Genomic DNA, 17314 nt, shown 5'->3' with positions numbered 1-17314 from the left:
TCCTTACAACTTATAATTTTTGCAGGGTGATTCCTTATAAAATATACTTATGCATTTATCAATACAAATAATATTGATGGAGGCATAAGTATATTAAATTTTATTCATTTTGTTAAACGTTGTATATAACGAGTATTATGTATTTTTCATTGGTTTTTCCTTAGCTCGATAAACAGATTGGCAGGTCGCGCGAGAACGCGAACAAACATTGATACCTTGCAAAAATGAATATTCAAGGAAATAAAACTTTAATTTATTCTACTAAAATATTAAAAACTACCTGTTGCCTGCGACTTCTTCCGCGTTATAAAAAATCCCGCAGGAATCGTTTGTTTGTGAAAAGTATCTTATACTTAAGGATAGAAAATTCCCCATGAATTTTACCTGTGTCATTTTCCGGAATAAACTGTTTTCTATGTTCATCTCCAAGATACATTATACACATATAAATACACAAGATATTATACACATATAAATTGGCTGGGTCAAAAATAGATACAAACAAATAATCATACAAACTGTTTGATAATATTAGTTTTTGAAAAACGGCTAAGTACGAGTCATACGCGTTCCTTACTCCAAACATAAGAGTTTAGTAACTAGATAAACTAAAACGGTTATAACATAATGGCCATATGAAAGCAAAAACTAAAACGACAACTCAGCAATAAAGCAATTAGTAAAGTAAGGTTTTGTTATAACGTTGATTAAGTAAATATAGCGCTACAAAAATTTTACGTAAGAAAAGTCCTTTTTTACAAAACATCGAAGTATTATTCGTGAAAATAAATAAATATCTGGTTTGGAATGTCTACCTACTTAAATATATAGAGGCCAAAACACAATATTCTAATTAAATAAATGGATTATGCAATCATTAAAATATATGTTCAGTGTTATTTAATTACAGCCTCTAATTTTTTTTTTTTTCTGTGTAATGAAAATGGGCTTGCGTCAAAAATATGTTAGTTAGGAAATATATATGTTCGGCGAATACAATAACAATTAATAACATATTCAAATGGAGTCATTACTTAATTAATAATATGATTTATGATTTATTTATAATTATTAATAAAGTAAAAGACGAAGAAATTAAATATTCCAAGTTACTATTGTTATTTGTTGTACACTGTAGGAAAACGCGTGCGATCTGCTTTGGCCGGTAAGAAGCAATCATGAGTGGCATTGGGCAGCGTATATGATATAGTTTATAACAATCGTTGTACTTGGTAGTTGGTGCAGTACGAAGCGTCTGTGAGCCAACTTTAGGCCGATGTTGCAAGCATCAGGCAAGTAAAGTCATGCGAACTTAAAAAAATAAAATATCTGCTCTTAAAACTACGAAAATTCAATTACTAAATATAATCAATTGAAAGAATATCGTTCAATATTTATATTACGGTGAAATCGCAAGTGAATACCGTACTCTAACTTATAGGAACTCCGTTTTTAGGGGTTGCAAGTCCTATAACTTTTTAGTTTCCCCCAACCAGAGTGGTATGAGTCAGGCATTTTCACTGTATGAAAAAAGCATTAATTATAGACGCAGAACACAATGCAAAAAAAAAAAAAAAAACAAACAGCTTAAGTCGAGCGTGTCAACTAAAGCTTTCGTCGCTTTTCATAGAGCTTTCGTCTATTACCGGTTTAAGCGTGACATGACCTTGAACGAGTACTTCGCATCCGACATTAAGACTCATCTCGTATATAAGTAAGATTTTGACTCCAAGACCACATTCTCGGGTCTGTTGTGGGTGACACGGAGACCGGATCAAACATGTTCACGACTCTGGTGCGTACATACTCTTATCTTAAAGCTATCGCCTTGTATTCTAATGGTATATTTATTACGTTAGAATGTATGGTGGTTTATGCGCCGGTAAAATTAGCGGCACAATATCAAGTTTTACATGAGATTATTTAACATTTGTTTAATTTTTATTTTCCAATGTGCAGCTAATTGTGCCAGTGTGTGTACTATTTTTTTTAAGTATTTGTGTGCGTGTACTTTTTGTGTATTGTTTTATTTAACGAACAGTTAAACATAATTAAAAGGATTGCATTTTAACTTTTATGACGATTTCGTAATAGTTACAATATTAGGTATGTACTTAATATTTAGCAATAAAAATGTTTTAGGTAGGTGAGCGACTGATTTGCTTTGCGAAATTTGTAAATGATAATTAGTTATCCAATAAAACGAATGGTTTACTATAAAAGCCCTACAAAAAGTGGTGAAAAACCTTGTCATTTCACTTACATTTCGCAAAATTACAAAACTTTTGATAGCCGGAAATACTACAATATTTTCAGGGCTCTAATTCAAATTGTGAGATAAATTCTGAAAGAAATGAACGGGCAGACAAACGAATGTTTATAGTAATGGGAAGACAGTCAAAAAGCATGATAATATAAAGGTTCCGTTATTAGATTATTAGGATCGCACTTCTAAAAAGAGTAAGTAATTTAAATTGGTCGAGCCAGCAAAAATTCTGCGTAAACAACGACGAAATATTCTTATTTACAATGTCATTTTTTTCAACGCGGCACAGTGCAGGCTTATAGTTTTTAAGATCATTAAGTGCCCTTTATAGGAGGCTTCATGAAACACGTTGTATGCATATATGTATAATGGTAATGCATTATACACCTACTGTATACTATGCATATTGGTGCATGCATATATTTTGACGATATTCACGCATGAATTTAATAGACGTTTATAAATGATGGAAGAAAGGAATCGGAAAACCAGTCAAGTGCGTGTTGGGCCACGCATCACGAGAGTTCCGTATAGGTAGTTGTTACAATATGCGGAGATAAAGGGAGGTTTTATGTTTTATACTATAAGCATATTCTTTGATTCGATACCATTTAACTTATATTTACTAGCGGTTTTACACAGCATCGATGTATTTTCCTATGAAATGTATACTACTCCAAGTACATTATGTATGTTGGTCGACTATTACTCTTTAACCTATAACACCTATTTTTTCGTTTTAGTTTTTTTGACTTCATTATATATACCACTATATCCAAAACCAATCATTTAGCTGGAAGGGCTGAATAGGATGGGAATGTTCAATTGGCACTAAAATTCGCACTTAAAGCAAGCATCCCTGAATACGAAAAAAGTTTTCATGATACCGACACTACGATATGGCTGAGAAAATAAAATTCGCACCACTTTAGCATATTAACCCAAGCTAAATTACAGCAATCTAGTAGGTACCTACTAAAAGTCTTTGAAAGACAGATAGATGGACAGACAGACATCACGAACCTATAAGGGTTCCCTTGTTAACATAGGAACTCTAATAATATGTATTAAATATAAAACCATAACTTTTTAACCGATGCAATGAATTCTAAACATATTTTTTATGCTATGCGATAATAACATTAAAGTAAAATTGAATATACAAGTACGCCACACCCCCCAATTTAGACCTCACGAAATTTATAGCTTTAGAAACCTTTAAAACTTATAGACAGACTCGTTGGTGCAAATTGAAACGAGTTTAATAGAAAAAATAAAAATATTTATTTGATCGAAATTATATTTTAACAGTTGATACATTCTTGCACTTTAAAAAGCATACTTTGTAGATACTCTTTCTGCAAGTCTCAAAAAGCAGACAAATTTGGGCCTATATTAGTAGATTAGGCATCAAGTGTATATAAGTATATAGTAGTTATATTGCATTTTACAGACGAGGCGGTATTATGTGTGTGAGCTAAAAGCGAACCCGCTAAGAAAGCCGAGAGTGTAAATAGTAATGGAACATACACGTTTTATACGACGACTTTCATGACACTTGCGAGGAAAAAAACAGGATAAACTTTTAAATACGTTCTAACGGACTTTTTTTTGCAGTTTTTTTCCACTGTATTGAAATTTGTATTGTATTTTGTAGGCTGCTGTAGAAACATATTAAATTAATTTAATTGACTCGTGCCTCGATTATTATTCCAGGCGGAGATAAATCTTTCTTGCTTTTCTTTCCAATTTAAACTGGACATTTTAAATTATTAATGATAGACCAATAAACGAAAATATAAAAAAAAATATTAATTATTGAAAATGGCGCGACGGTTTTTTTCGCGCGCTAAGATAAACCGATATATAGCCAGCATCGTTCGCTACATATAAATAAATGGAATACTTTCGTACAAACTAAACTTAACCAGGTCATCATAAATAAAGCACAATTACGTTAATACTTTATAAAACACGCGTGTCTAATATTTTGGAATATGAGCCTTTTATCCATAAAATAAGGTCCACGTTATAAGCAAGTGTGATGAAAAGGAGTTTTTCACTGTCGCCACGAAAACAGAGTTTTTACTTACCGTGCACCAACCTTTGTATAAAATTATACTGTAAGCGGTGGCAGTAAATAATGCCGAAAGGGCATCACTTCTGTAGTTACTTTATCGGGGTTTTTTATAAATCCTACTTGAGATACGACAATTACCAAGGATTGCCCGTTTATGGGAATACTAGTAAGTGAGGCCGCACACCAGAGCCACAATATCTATACCAAACACGCATTTTAGTTCAAAACAGTTCAATACCGGACTCATAGCAAGGTCGACGTTATAGATTATATGAATGTGGCAGTATTTTTTTCTAATTTACTCTCTACCTCTTTCAGGGAAGTTGGATTGAACTTTTCGCCGTCTTAGCCCGGATAACTTCGAATGCAATAATCGTAGTAGGAAGAGCAATTTAGAGTCTAAAACATCTAAAACATAACATAACAACAATAATATATAACATTATATTTATAAGGCTGAAAATCACTGTATTGTGCTATCTCATGCTCTCTCTAAAATCAATGAATTTACAAGATTCAAAATTCTTGCAATTTCTTAAATTTTGCTAGTTAGTTAAGGTAAATAATATCATTAATAAAATCTATCCAGTTTTATTTATTCTTATTGTATTCGATATGAGTTACAGTAATACAAATTCTATCCTAGTTGAATTTACTTGTATATTTATATTAAGATAACGTCATGAAACTGCACAATATAAAACTACTTATTCAGATAGTGTTGCCAAGCGTCCGGATAAAGCCAGATATAATAAGGCTTTAAGATTGCGTGTCCGGCCAAAATAAACAGTGTCCGGCTTGTCCGGCTTTTATGTATACCGGTACCTGCTTTTATGTAATATATTATTTGAATAGTGAGTGACCATGAAAAAGCGCAGGTCAGTCGACTGTGACTGCTAATAAATTATTGAAGTGAAAACTTCTTTAGTGGCGTTGAGCACTTTTTCTGTAATGGGTATAAAATCTTAAACTCGCGTCAGGACACGTGACCTGATCGAAAAAGCGTAAGACGGATTTGTCAAAACTACTATTGATGCGGTCTTTATTAGACATTTAAATAGGTTCGAATCAAAACTGTTCGTTTCTTACTTCAGCTACCATAAACCTATCGTATCAGTTTTAGAGATTGGCGATGATAGTTCTGGTAATGATGATGGTGAAAAAGTCGTTGAAATTATGGATGAAAGTTGATTTTTCGGAGAGATAAACTTTTTAATGTAAAATAATTGTAATAGTTTTAAAGTGTTAAATTTTTAATGTAATATAAATTGTCATGTTTGTGTACGATAGCGCAATAAATGAATATTGTATTCTACCACATAAATGATAGTACTTTTATACTGATAAAGCAATTGGTGCAAAATTATTCCCTAACCATTCCAAAATATCAAACATGCTCAACGTTAATTAATAATCAAGTTTTCACTTCTGCCGGCACTCCCGGAGTGCAACCCGTCTTTTTTTTTTACCCATATGTCTGGCCAACCTCGCCGTTCTGCCCGGCTATTATGTTTGCCGACCTGGAAATCCTAATTCAGATCACTATTAAACAACTAGAGTGTGACAGTAAATTTGGGGGTTATGTCTACCTCTGAACACTCATACAAACTTTAAAATTCCGTTTACTAAAATAGCGTGTGGATGTCACAAGAAGTAATCCTTTTCGATCTAAAATACTTACATGCACTGCGGTTTTCGCTTCGATACAGATTGGAAGTAAGCTGCATACAAATGAGTCCTCGGCTTGTGTGATGTGCGCAGATAAAGGTATGGGAGCGACAATTCTGGCGCCATACAATGTGGCGCCACACTGTGATAGATACAAATGGACATACTGTGTGCGCCCACACTAAGTGATGACATTTCGTGGATGCTTAAAGATTTTTTTTAAATTCTTTAATAGTAATTGTTGACGTACCAAGCCGATGGCCCACCTGATGTTTTGGAAAAACAGCATATAAAGAGCAACAAGCACTTATAATAAAGGGAATTTCGCATGTAATGCAATAAATACGTCCTGCAACAAGCAGCCCTGGGAGCCACAGGTGATAAGCGTCATGTGGCAACCACGCCCTTTAGGCGCGACACGGCATTACAACAATGTGCTTAGCGGCAGAAATAACCATGGTTGTAGTACCTTCTTCCGAGCTCTGTCACAAAAAGCTCTGCTTCCTACTACTATACAACATTTAAGATTAACATTGAAGTGCCGATGTCAAGGCCACAACTTAAATAACGATAACAATTCCAATATCCTGTATTCTTTATACATATTATATAATGTAAAAAAAATTATTAGCAGTCAGCCTTGACCTCTCATTTTGACCACAAATTTGTTGACTGTTTGCTATGGAAATACTTAGATCCGTTAAATCCATATTCATAAAGATAGCGAGCGGAAATTAATGTAAATGGTATTTTTAAATTTGACTCGTGTTGTTCTTCATTAATGACATCTTTTCTAGGAGTTTACAATATATTATGTAATACTAAGTAAGTCACCTTAATCTGACATACCCATTATGAATAAATCTGTACACGTAATTGCAATCAAGAAATTTAATGTACAGCCTTACTCTCCGGCTAAACTCGCACCGTTTGCTATGCCAAGCTATAGTTATAGCATAGCGTATTGAAATTCAGTTTTTCAAGAATCGCACGGGAACCATGGTTTCGGTGTCCATGTTTATCTTTGTAAAAAGTAGCCCATGCGTTAATTTTATATGCTATTTGATAGACAAGCGGTGTATTTAGTTAGCGGTGATAACGTACTTAGTCATATCAAGGTCTTCGGTTTTGCCTTCGGGCGGCCGAGTTCGAATCCCAGCACGCACCTCTAACTTTTCTAAGTTATGTGAGTTTTAAGCATTTAAATTATCACTTGGCTCTGGAATGTGAAGGAAAAAATCGTGAGGAAACCTGAGCCTGAGAGTTCTCCATAATGTTCTCAAAGGCGTGTGGAGTCCACCTATTCACACCGGGCAACCGTGGTGGGACACGGCCTAGTCCCTTCTCATTGTGGGAGGAGACCGGTGGCCTTTATTGGTTCATATGATAAATAACATTACTTGGAATATCAGAGAATCTATGACAAACGTTATAATATATATATAACTTGATTAAATATTAACCTTGTTTAAAATCAACAAGGTGGTACCTATTTCCATAATAAAACTGCTTAGCTACCTTACTATACCTACTAGGACAAATGCACCAAATAATAGTAAGGAAATCTTTACATTCTGGAAACATGATTTAGAACACTTTATTTTCAACAAATATTTCAAAATTTTCTTTATTAAATTCAAGATAGCTGATGGTTCCTATTAAAATGAAAAGCTAGGAACGTCGCTAATACCTGAAAAAAAAAAATACTTGTCTTGTCAGAGTTGTACACTCTATGTTTACGAAATTTTATGTTAAGCTGGAAAACAGGTAGGTTCGGTAGGAAGATCTTTTTTTTATCACTTGTTCAAAATTAATTTAAAAGGCACCCATAAAATATAAATGTTAGCTCGTTTTACGGTCACATAAATTATATAATATTAGTTACTCCAAATCGCTTTAATAATTACATAATAAAATAAAGTGTTATTTTTTTGTTGACTCTAAATTAAAATCGATCTTGACATTCACACTCGCATCTTATTTTTATCATATCCGCCTTGTTTGAGTTGAGTGCAACTGTTAAGTTAGGGTCGATTCACATGGATGCAGATTCGAAGAGACGATAAAAATTTCTTACAAAACAACATACTACACTGTATGTACAATGTGTACATAATATTGTGCGTCTTAAGTGAATATATTTAATAACATTTTTGGGATTTCACTTTACAATTTATTAAAATACTAAGTAGGTACTAAGCTGAACTAACTAACTGCATTAAAAACTGTTATATTTTTTTATATAAATGTAACATTTACATTTATTTTTATTAACTTCATGTAATTAACATGTCCACAGTGCTATCAGGGACAATTTGATGCCTTTTGTCTCCGAAACGCAGTCGTTAATAAGAATTCTCAAAGCAACGACCAACGGGTATTCTTATGCTCGGAGTATCTTTACCCGACTGCAAAAAAGGAGAACATTCTGAACGCTATAATTTTTTAACAGTTTGGTTTCGTGTATAGTAATCGATCAAATTAGAAATTAGGCGATCCGTAAAAGCACCAGAGCTATCTATATAGCCCAGCAAGTTGCAAAGCTGAAGTGGGACACATACTAGCCCGGAGGACCTATCTATGTTGGACGGGGAGGCGACCCCACACCGGAAACCGCATCGTTGTTAAATCCCCTCAAGATGGGGCCTTAAACAAGAAGCAGTGTCGTTGGTCAAAAGCGGCATAACAAAACACTTATGCACAAAACCGTTAGATTTCGAAAACACTTATGTTTAGCACAGTGGCGTGCATAGAGGGTATGCACAGGGTATGCAGACGATATAAAATGAAGAAAGTCTCCAGTACGCGTTATAAAAAAAAACTTAAGGATAGGCATTGTAAGAGTTATAAATAGCCTACCCTCAAGTATTTATAACTCATACTGGAGATTTTCTTCATTTTATATCATCATACGTTGTGCATACTCTCTATGCACGCCACTGGTTTAGCAAAGGAAGCCAATCAATTGATAATGGAAAACAAATATAAACTTATATATATATTTTAGTGTGCGTGTGTATGTCACTGAACTCCTCCTAAACGGCTGGATCGATTTGAATGATTGTTTTAGTATGAGTTTGGGTGGCACCCTGGATGGTTTAGATTCACAAATCAGCCCGACAGATGGCGCTGGGGTCCGCTAGTAAACTTATATAAAACATTTGAGAATCCCCCAATAGTTATTAGTCCGTAATGCAAAAATCTGAATTCAACGTAGGGCTTAAGCGAATGGTTTGAGCTCTACGTTGACATAGACCACACACTCCTATTGCTATTAGCTATTGACTATTTTTTGACATAGACCACGCACTCCTATTGCTATTAGCTATTGACTATTTTTGTCGAGTGTTACAAATGCGTAGCGCTTAGAATTGGCGTAGCACACAGTGCATTCAATAGTTCGCTAAAATTTCACGCTTCTTACTTTGTTTATTTATTTCATTCATACACTTTATTTGTAAACTACAAAAATAAAAAAAAACAACAATGGACACAACAAGAAGAAACTTAAAAAGTAGGATACAAAAGGCGGCCTTATCGCTTAGTAGCGATCTCTTCCAGGCAATCTTAGAATTAGAAAAACCAAGGGAAACCGATTGGTGGGGTTTATTCTTTTATCTATCATTTATTATTTTTTTTTTTTTTTTTTTTTTAATTATTAACAATGCTTAAGGATAAATTAAAAAACACTATTAAAAATTTATAAAAAAAAAAACTTCCACCCTCCGCTTGCGGGGCTTTTGAATGCCCAAGCAACCGGTGGTCAGGGCTCCAGAGTGAGAAACCTCCTCACAATACGCGCCGTTTCAAGGACTACTGCCTTCTGTATCCGACCCTTGATCCAACAACCAAGCGAAAGCTTCTTGAGATGTTGGTCGAAGCTTTTCGCGAGAAGACCATTGACTGAAGCGACTATCGGAACAACAACGGTCGACTCAACGCTCCACATGGGTTTATGATTATTATATAGATACTTACGAATAATTACACAGTAATACTTATCCAGATTACACACAAAAAATATTAATAATAATAAATATAAAAATAATAAACTAATATATACCAGAACATACGATACATACTTAAATATGAGTAAGAGTTACTCACCTAATGTCGTCTTTAAGGTTCAATATAATGGGCTTTTAAAATTCAAAAAAATTCAAAATTCATTTATTTCAAGTAGGCCTAATATAAGCACTTTTGAAACGTCAAGTCTGTCTGTGTGTATTGACTCTACCACCGGTTCAGAAGACAGATTCTACCGAGAAGAAGCCGGCAAGAATCTCAGCAGATGCTCTTTTCCAATATCAACAATTTACATTTTACATTTTAAAATTAATTTTTCTATCTTGTGAGAGATGAAAGCGGAGCCGGATGCTTAGATAACCACGCAGTAATAAATGTGTTTTAACACATTCTTTAAACATATGCATTGGTAGGTCCAAAATTTTTTAACAGCTGAGTTTTAGCCCGGACTTTATGAGTTGGTATGAGTGGTAGATCCGAAACATGGGGATGGACCCCATTCTTTGGATCTGTATGTCCTGGTCAAAGTTGATAAGTAGCAAATAAACGTTGAACCCTATGATCAAATCATCAATCTCATTGGACTCGGGTGGAAGCTACAAGAATAGGCCGTGCACGTAAGTGGATCCGAAATACGGTTATTAACAATCATACATTTATTAATTGTCTCATTAATCCAAATTAATAAATTCATATTAAAGTGGGTGCAGGTAATGCAGACCACCTGGTAGTTTACCGCCATCGCATAAAGCATTATTATTTTAACGTTGTAACGCTCTAGTTTCTTATTTTTAATCCTTGTTTTAGTCGTCAATGTTAGGTAAAAAAAATGCAATGTTAAAATAGTACTACTTTAAGCCTATGTAGCTAGCCGCGTGTACCACAACTCGTAAGAATAAAAAAACGTGTAATATGGATGTTGCTAGTGCTCTTAATAAATCCCTACTAATATTATAAATGTTAATGTAAGTTTGTTTGTTACGCTTTCACGCCAAAACTACTTAACCGATCCTCATGAAACTTTGTACACATATTCTTGGAAGTGTTAGAAGTAATATAGCATACTTTTTATCCCGACATTCAGCTCGGTTTGTTTGGGAGAGAGGATGAGTGTTTGACGATTTTACACCATAACTCCGACAAATTATAACCGATTTAAGTAATTTTTTTTGTGTTATAGATGTTATAATATGTGTTTAATTTTGCCCAAACTGCGGTTGGTTATCTGACAGAACTCCTCAGCGGACAGCAGCAAACCCCTCATTTAAGGCTTAGCGAAACTAAATACTTAATTTTTTTTAGATCTACAACTAAATTGAATGCCACATCAAAGAACAAAATCAAACGCAGACGAAGTCACGGGTAACAGCTAGTAAATAAATAAATAAAGAGCAACGTATACCTTAGCTTGGCTATCTGCTATTCACGTTGGGCGTTACAAACCGAATGCTTTCTCAGCACATGTGCGTAGCAGTACCAGTTGTATCATATGAAACTGCTTCTGCCACGCCCTGTACATGGTAAAATATCCATTAGTGTGTTCGCACATTGAAACGATGACGACTTTTTTTATTTACTCCTATAACATAAAGGAGTTACTAACGAGTTACGTCATTCGTTAAATAATATCCCTCATCACACACATTTACATTATAAATTCATGGCCAATTAACTAAAATATGAGTTATTAATAGTCAATACATCGCCAACGAAATGTCAAGTTCAAATACGGAATTAGCACAGTAATTTACGTATGTTAACGCCGAGTAGCGGCGCGGCACGGCCGTAAGATACGTAAATAATGACGCTTCCACACAGAAATAACATTTTTGCTTCTTGTAGTTCTTTTGTAGTTTTCTACAAGTAAATTTATTTCGGTGCATAGAGACTATGGTATGTTGCCATCGGTAAACTGAAATTATACATATGAATGCGATTCTTGTTTTGCACTATAGTTGCTGCCCGTGACTACCACTATGCAATTAATACGTCGAATTCTTGCTCTGTAGAAAACTGTCGGGGGGCCGAGTTCGAATTCCAACACGCACCTAGTTAGTCTAAGTTTTTTGCGTTTTAGGTAATTAAAATATAACTTGCTTCAACAGTGAAGAAAAACATCGTAAGGAATACTGCATGCAAGAGTTCTCGATAAATTTTTCAAAGGTGTGTGGAGTCCACCAATCCGCACAGGGCTAGCGTGGTGGACTACGGCCTTAACCTCTTCTCATTGTGAGAGAAGACCCGTGCCCTATAGTAGGCCGGTAATGAGTCGATATCACGAGACAACAAAGACACATTTATCGTGGATAATAAATTTTACCGGTATAAAAAGTAGCCTATTTGCAATTCCAGACTACAATAAAAGTAGCCTATTTGCTATTCCAGACTACAATCTATCTCTATGCTCAACTTTGTCAGCGTTTGAATTTGTTTTTAAAGTATTCAGTATCGCTAAGCCTTATATGAGGGGTTTGGGGCTCCAACCACATTCACAAAGTTTAGGCAAGATTAAACACATATTATAACCTCCATAGTGCAAAAATAATTATTAAAATCGGTTATAATTTGTCGGAGTTATGGTGTAAAATCGTCAAACGCTTTTATCCCCTCTCCCAAAGGAACTGAGCTTAATGTCGGCATAAAAAGTATCCTATATTGCTTCTTACACTTCCAAAAATATGTGTACAGAGTTTCATGAGGATCGGTTAAGTAGTTTTTGCGTGAAAGCGTAACAAACAAACTTACATTTACATTTATAATATTGGTAATAAAGTAATAATAATAAGTATTTTATTAGTTTATTTTATTTATTTTATATATGTACTGTTCTTGTTTATATTATGTATGTATATTCTTAGAGCTTTGCGCACCGCTATAAGGATACATATGTGAGCCAATTCCTCATAATGGTTGCCTGGAAGAAATCACTAAAAGTGATAAGGCAAATTTGTTACACAAATTTAAATGACTTGTACCTTTGTTTTCTTTTATTTATTTCTTGTGTTCAATAAAGTATTTTTGATTGATTGATTGATTGCTATATGAGTACCCTTAATTGTCAACAGACTTGGCGGTCATAGGCACTGACTGAATCTCAGTTGGAAACCGAGTAAAGCAAAATAGGGTTTTGAATTTTTAATTTGTGATCAATTCATTTCAATATTATGAATTTTAATTTAATATATGAGAAACATATTATCTAATCTATTCTTGCTAATGCTAAAGCTGAAAAGTTTGGTTTATCGTTTCTTTGTCAAACCCTGAGACTTAAAAGTATTTGAAAAATCTTATACGCTTTTGATTGATTGTGATGATGATAAGATCTTTAGGATAGGATATCTAAGGTCACGCTACGACCCTTAAGAGGCAAACAAACGAAGTAAATGTTCGGTAGAGTGCTGTGATGCGGTTGGTCTGGGTATAATGTGTAAAAAAAGAAATCTATCTGAAGCTTTACGCGAAAGAAGACGCAGGGAATGTTAAAGGTTTTCAAATTCTAAACTCCAATCATCAACTAGAAAATACCTACTGACAATAAAAGATCGCGAAGATTTAATAAATGACCTAACATTAGAATGTCCAGACACTAAATTATGTATCCGGTGCCGGTTTTTCAACATAAATTTATTAAATTTTCCATTTCTTTATATTGATTTATAACATTAAAGATTAAATTAATTATATTTTAGTGTTAAAGTTATGTAAGTAACCCGTTTTGAGAGCGTTGATCTTCTCCCAATGTCAAGGTTTGATTGCGCAATACATGTACCTACCAAGAGAAAGATTGGATGTTAGAAATGCCCGCGGGTTCGCCCAGCATTGGCTTCGGTTTTTTTTTTAAAACAAATTCCGGTTTAAAATGTATCTTATGTCAATAGGACGCAAGCTTTATATTTTAGTTTTGATTTTAGTTTCTTTTATTTAAGAAAGTTTCCATTAAAATAAAAACCCTGCCACTATGCGGCTTTAACAAGTATTAAAATTAATAAAAAAATATAAATTTAAATCATTCAGTCAATCAGTTATACAAAAATAATAATAATAGAAGAAAAAAAAAACAATCACATACACGAGATATTCTAATTTAGCGTTTGTTTGTATGTTACCTTTTTTAGGTTTCACATTTTAACCATTGAGCCTATATCCTGGAGATGGACAAATAATATGTATCCCGAATAAGCTGTTGGTAAAACTTACCAGCTTACTTACTTAGATTAAAAAAAAGAATTTGTGTGGTTTGACGAAATTGCGGGCAATAGCTAATACATTAATAATATTTTAACAATTTTTTTATACAACGTGAAACAGAATTACGAAATAATTGTGAAGGATGATGATTCATTTCATAAGTAATCACCCTGTAGAAATATTAAATCAAAAGAAGCAAAACATTCAAAACATTCAAAGTGTTTACTTATGGCAACCCTATTGAAGATAAAAGACCGACACGCGCACAAAACAACACCTACACTACGCATATTATCAAAATTAAGCTTAATTTGCTATACTCCGCGAAAAGCAGGAGAATCTGTGTGGTGTAATTTATAATTTCTTCAATCCTTATACTCCACACCAAACAGATCCTCGGCAATACACCCTCTACGCACGTTTCGCTCCGAAACCGGAGCATCATCAGGAGATGTTGACTTTACAATGATTAATTGTTCAACAAATTTTATTGTTCAACAATTGTTGAACAATTAATCATTGTAAAGTCAACATCTCCTGATGATGCTCCGGTTTCGGAGCGAAACGTGCGTAGAGGGTGTATCTCCGAGGATCTGTTTGGTGTGGAGTATAAGGATTGAAGAAATTATAAATTACACCACACAGATTCTCCTGCTTTTCGCGGAGTATAGCAAATTAAGCTTAATTTGATAATATATCATGGATTTCCGCAAAGTAACGCCTGCTTCTATACAATACCTACACTACGCGATGCGTACCTGATAAAATCACAGGAGTCACAAGATTTTAATTTTGCTTGTGATGTTAGGGCTTTATCTGATTTCTTTCAGTAAAAACTATTAGGTCTTCGGTTTCACAGATAAGTCTCAGAGGCAGCACATTATGTACCTCTGAAGTTATTATATTAGAATATTTCGGTTTTCATTTACACGTTGTATACTTAGTAATAGTAAAAAAGCTAAAGAGTTTTATTGTTTGTTTGCTTTTACGCGTTAATCGTTTGACCTACTTCTTTTCGGATTTGTCGTTGGTTGTTTTTTTGTTTGAAAGCTGAATTCGTTGCGATTGTTCTTATATGCTTGATGAAAATTGGTCCAAGACTACATATTATTTACAACACCCACAGTATGGGTATCGAATGATAGGAATTGACTAGTAGAATAATGTACTCTATCAATATGTTTTGAAAATTTATAAATTATTATGTGAATATATTTGTACTAGTTAAGTACCTACCTAATAACTATCGTTTAAGTTTTTTCACAATCATTAAGATTTATCACTACCTACCTTTATCTGAATTAAATTGCCATGCTGGGCGCATCAATATAAATTAACAAAAACGATGCTAATATCTTTAATCACTATAATAAAGAGGAACCGTGGGTGAATCGTAGGTATAGGTAATCATTATTTATACCGGTTGTTCAAAACCATATACTTATCATCATGATCCTTATTAGTGATTCAAATAGTTTGTTTTATTAGAAGATATCGGATGGATTTAAAAATAAATTGCATTCTATAATCCACTTCTTTTGAAAGGTTGTTTAATATAATTACACGACCTTTAGGAGCCGAATAAAAGCGATAGTGCGGGTTGGCGGAGTCGGTATGAAAGCCTATATGGGAATCTTTACTTATTAGAAGTTCTGAAGGTACATGACCGCGTGGAACCGCTAATATTATCAATAAGGTAGACTCACCATGCTGCACCATTTCTGTTTTATAGGCTTGGATAGTTAACTCCGTCATCATAAACATATACCGTTAGACATAGGAATTTTAAATTTCACGGTCCCTTATACAAAAGCTCCCTGTGACATTCCAGCATCTTGGGATCAAAACGTCAGTCTGTTCTCTGAGCTGTGTCCCATACCCCATCTTAGCAACTCGTTAAATGAATCGTCCTTACATCGGTAACCCTGATTCGATTTCGTAGCGATACTCAGAACATATCTCTCTACGTCAGCCTGTGAGTGACTCTGAGAACAAGACACGGCTGACGATACAATTTCAATTATTGTTTAACCACATGACGTCTAAGGCTCTGAGGCATGGTTATTGCTGTGTTAGACACATCCAAATCCATACATACTATCGCCGTAGTTTAGCAATCTGGCGATTTGTGTATACAATGCCCTCGCAAAACCTTACTTTAATTTAAAACTAGGGCTAACTTAGTGGGCATTCGTTGTCCTGCTTTATACTTCACTAGCAAAATATATTTCTTGAGATAAAAATATAATGAGTAACTCAATGAGTACAAAAAAAGTTCAAAATGGATTACTCTATAAAAACGTTTTGGAGGTAATTTATGTATTAAGAACATATACTCGAACATAAATTCTATATTCAAACGTCATAAATTCTATATTCATACTTTGGTAGTTCTATTTGTTACCCATACACAATCACTTTCAAGTTGTTGTTTTCACTTTCGAGGCCCGAGTCCAAAACCGGGAGTTATTAAACCAGTCCCGAGAGGTTTAGGTTGCGAGCAATGTAAGGTCATTGTTCTTTGAGAAAAGCTTCTTTTAAGTACTTTTGTTACAGGTACAAAACAAAATAATCTATAGGTATATTCTAAAATAATAAATTCCTAAAAATGTTAAATTTAATTATTATACCTTTTTGACATTATTTACCTTATTATAATGACATGCCATTATATTTTTGGTGCAATAGAAAATATATTCATGTTTTAAATCCTCCTAAATGGTTATCGGAAACTTTTTAAGTTATACTTCTTTTGGCGCGTTAGGGAAAAATGATGAGATATTTTTTTCACTAAAAACATCCTGAAGTTAGATATAAGATTTGACAGTGTACACTTTCAATTGTCAAAGTCTGCGGGCTCATTCAAGTGATTTAATTAATCAAATTTTACAAAAATCTCAAATTTTAATGTTTAGTGAAACTTAGTTGTATTCCAAATTTAATTATGTTTATTTTGAACATTTCTTTAATAATGCAGATTTTTTTTTTGTGATATTTAAATAAACATTATGTAACTTGATAATGTGTTTTAATAGAACTTTCAATGTATTAAATACTTTTTTTAATATATAAGTGTCGTTTTTCCT

The sequence above is a fragment of the Pararge aegeria genome, chromosome Z, assembly GCF_905163445.1.
Source record: "Pararge aegeria chromosome Z, ilParAegt1.1, whole genome shotgun sequence".
Classification (NCBI taxonomy): Eukaryota; Metazoa; Arthropoda; class Insecta; order Lepidoptera; family Nymphalidae; genus Pararge; species Pararge aegeria.
Note: the sequence above shows the minus strand (reverse complement) of the source record.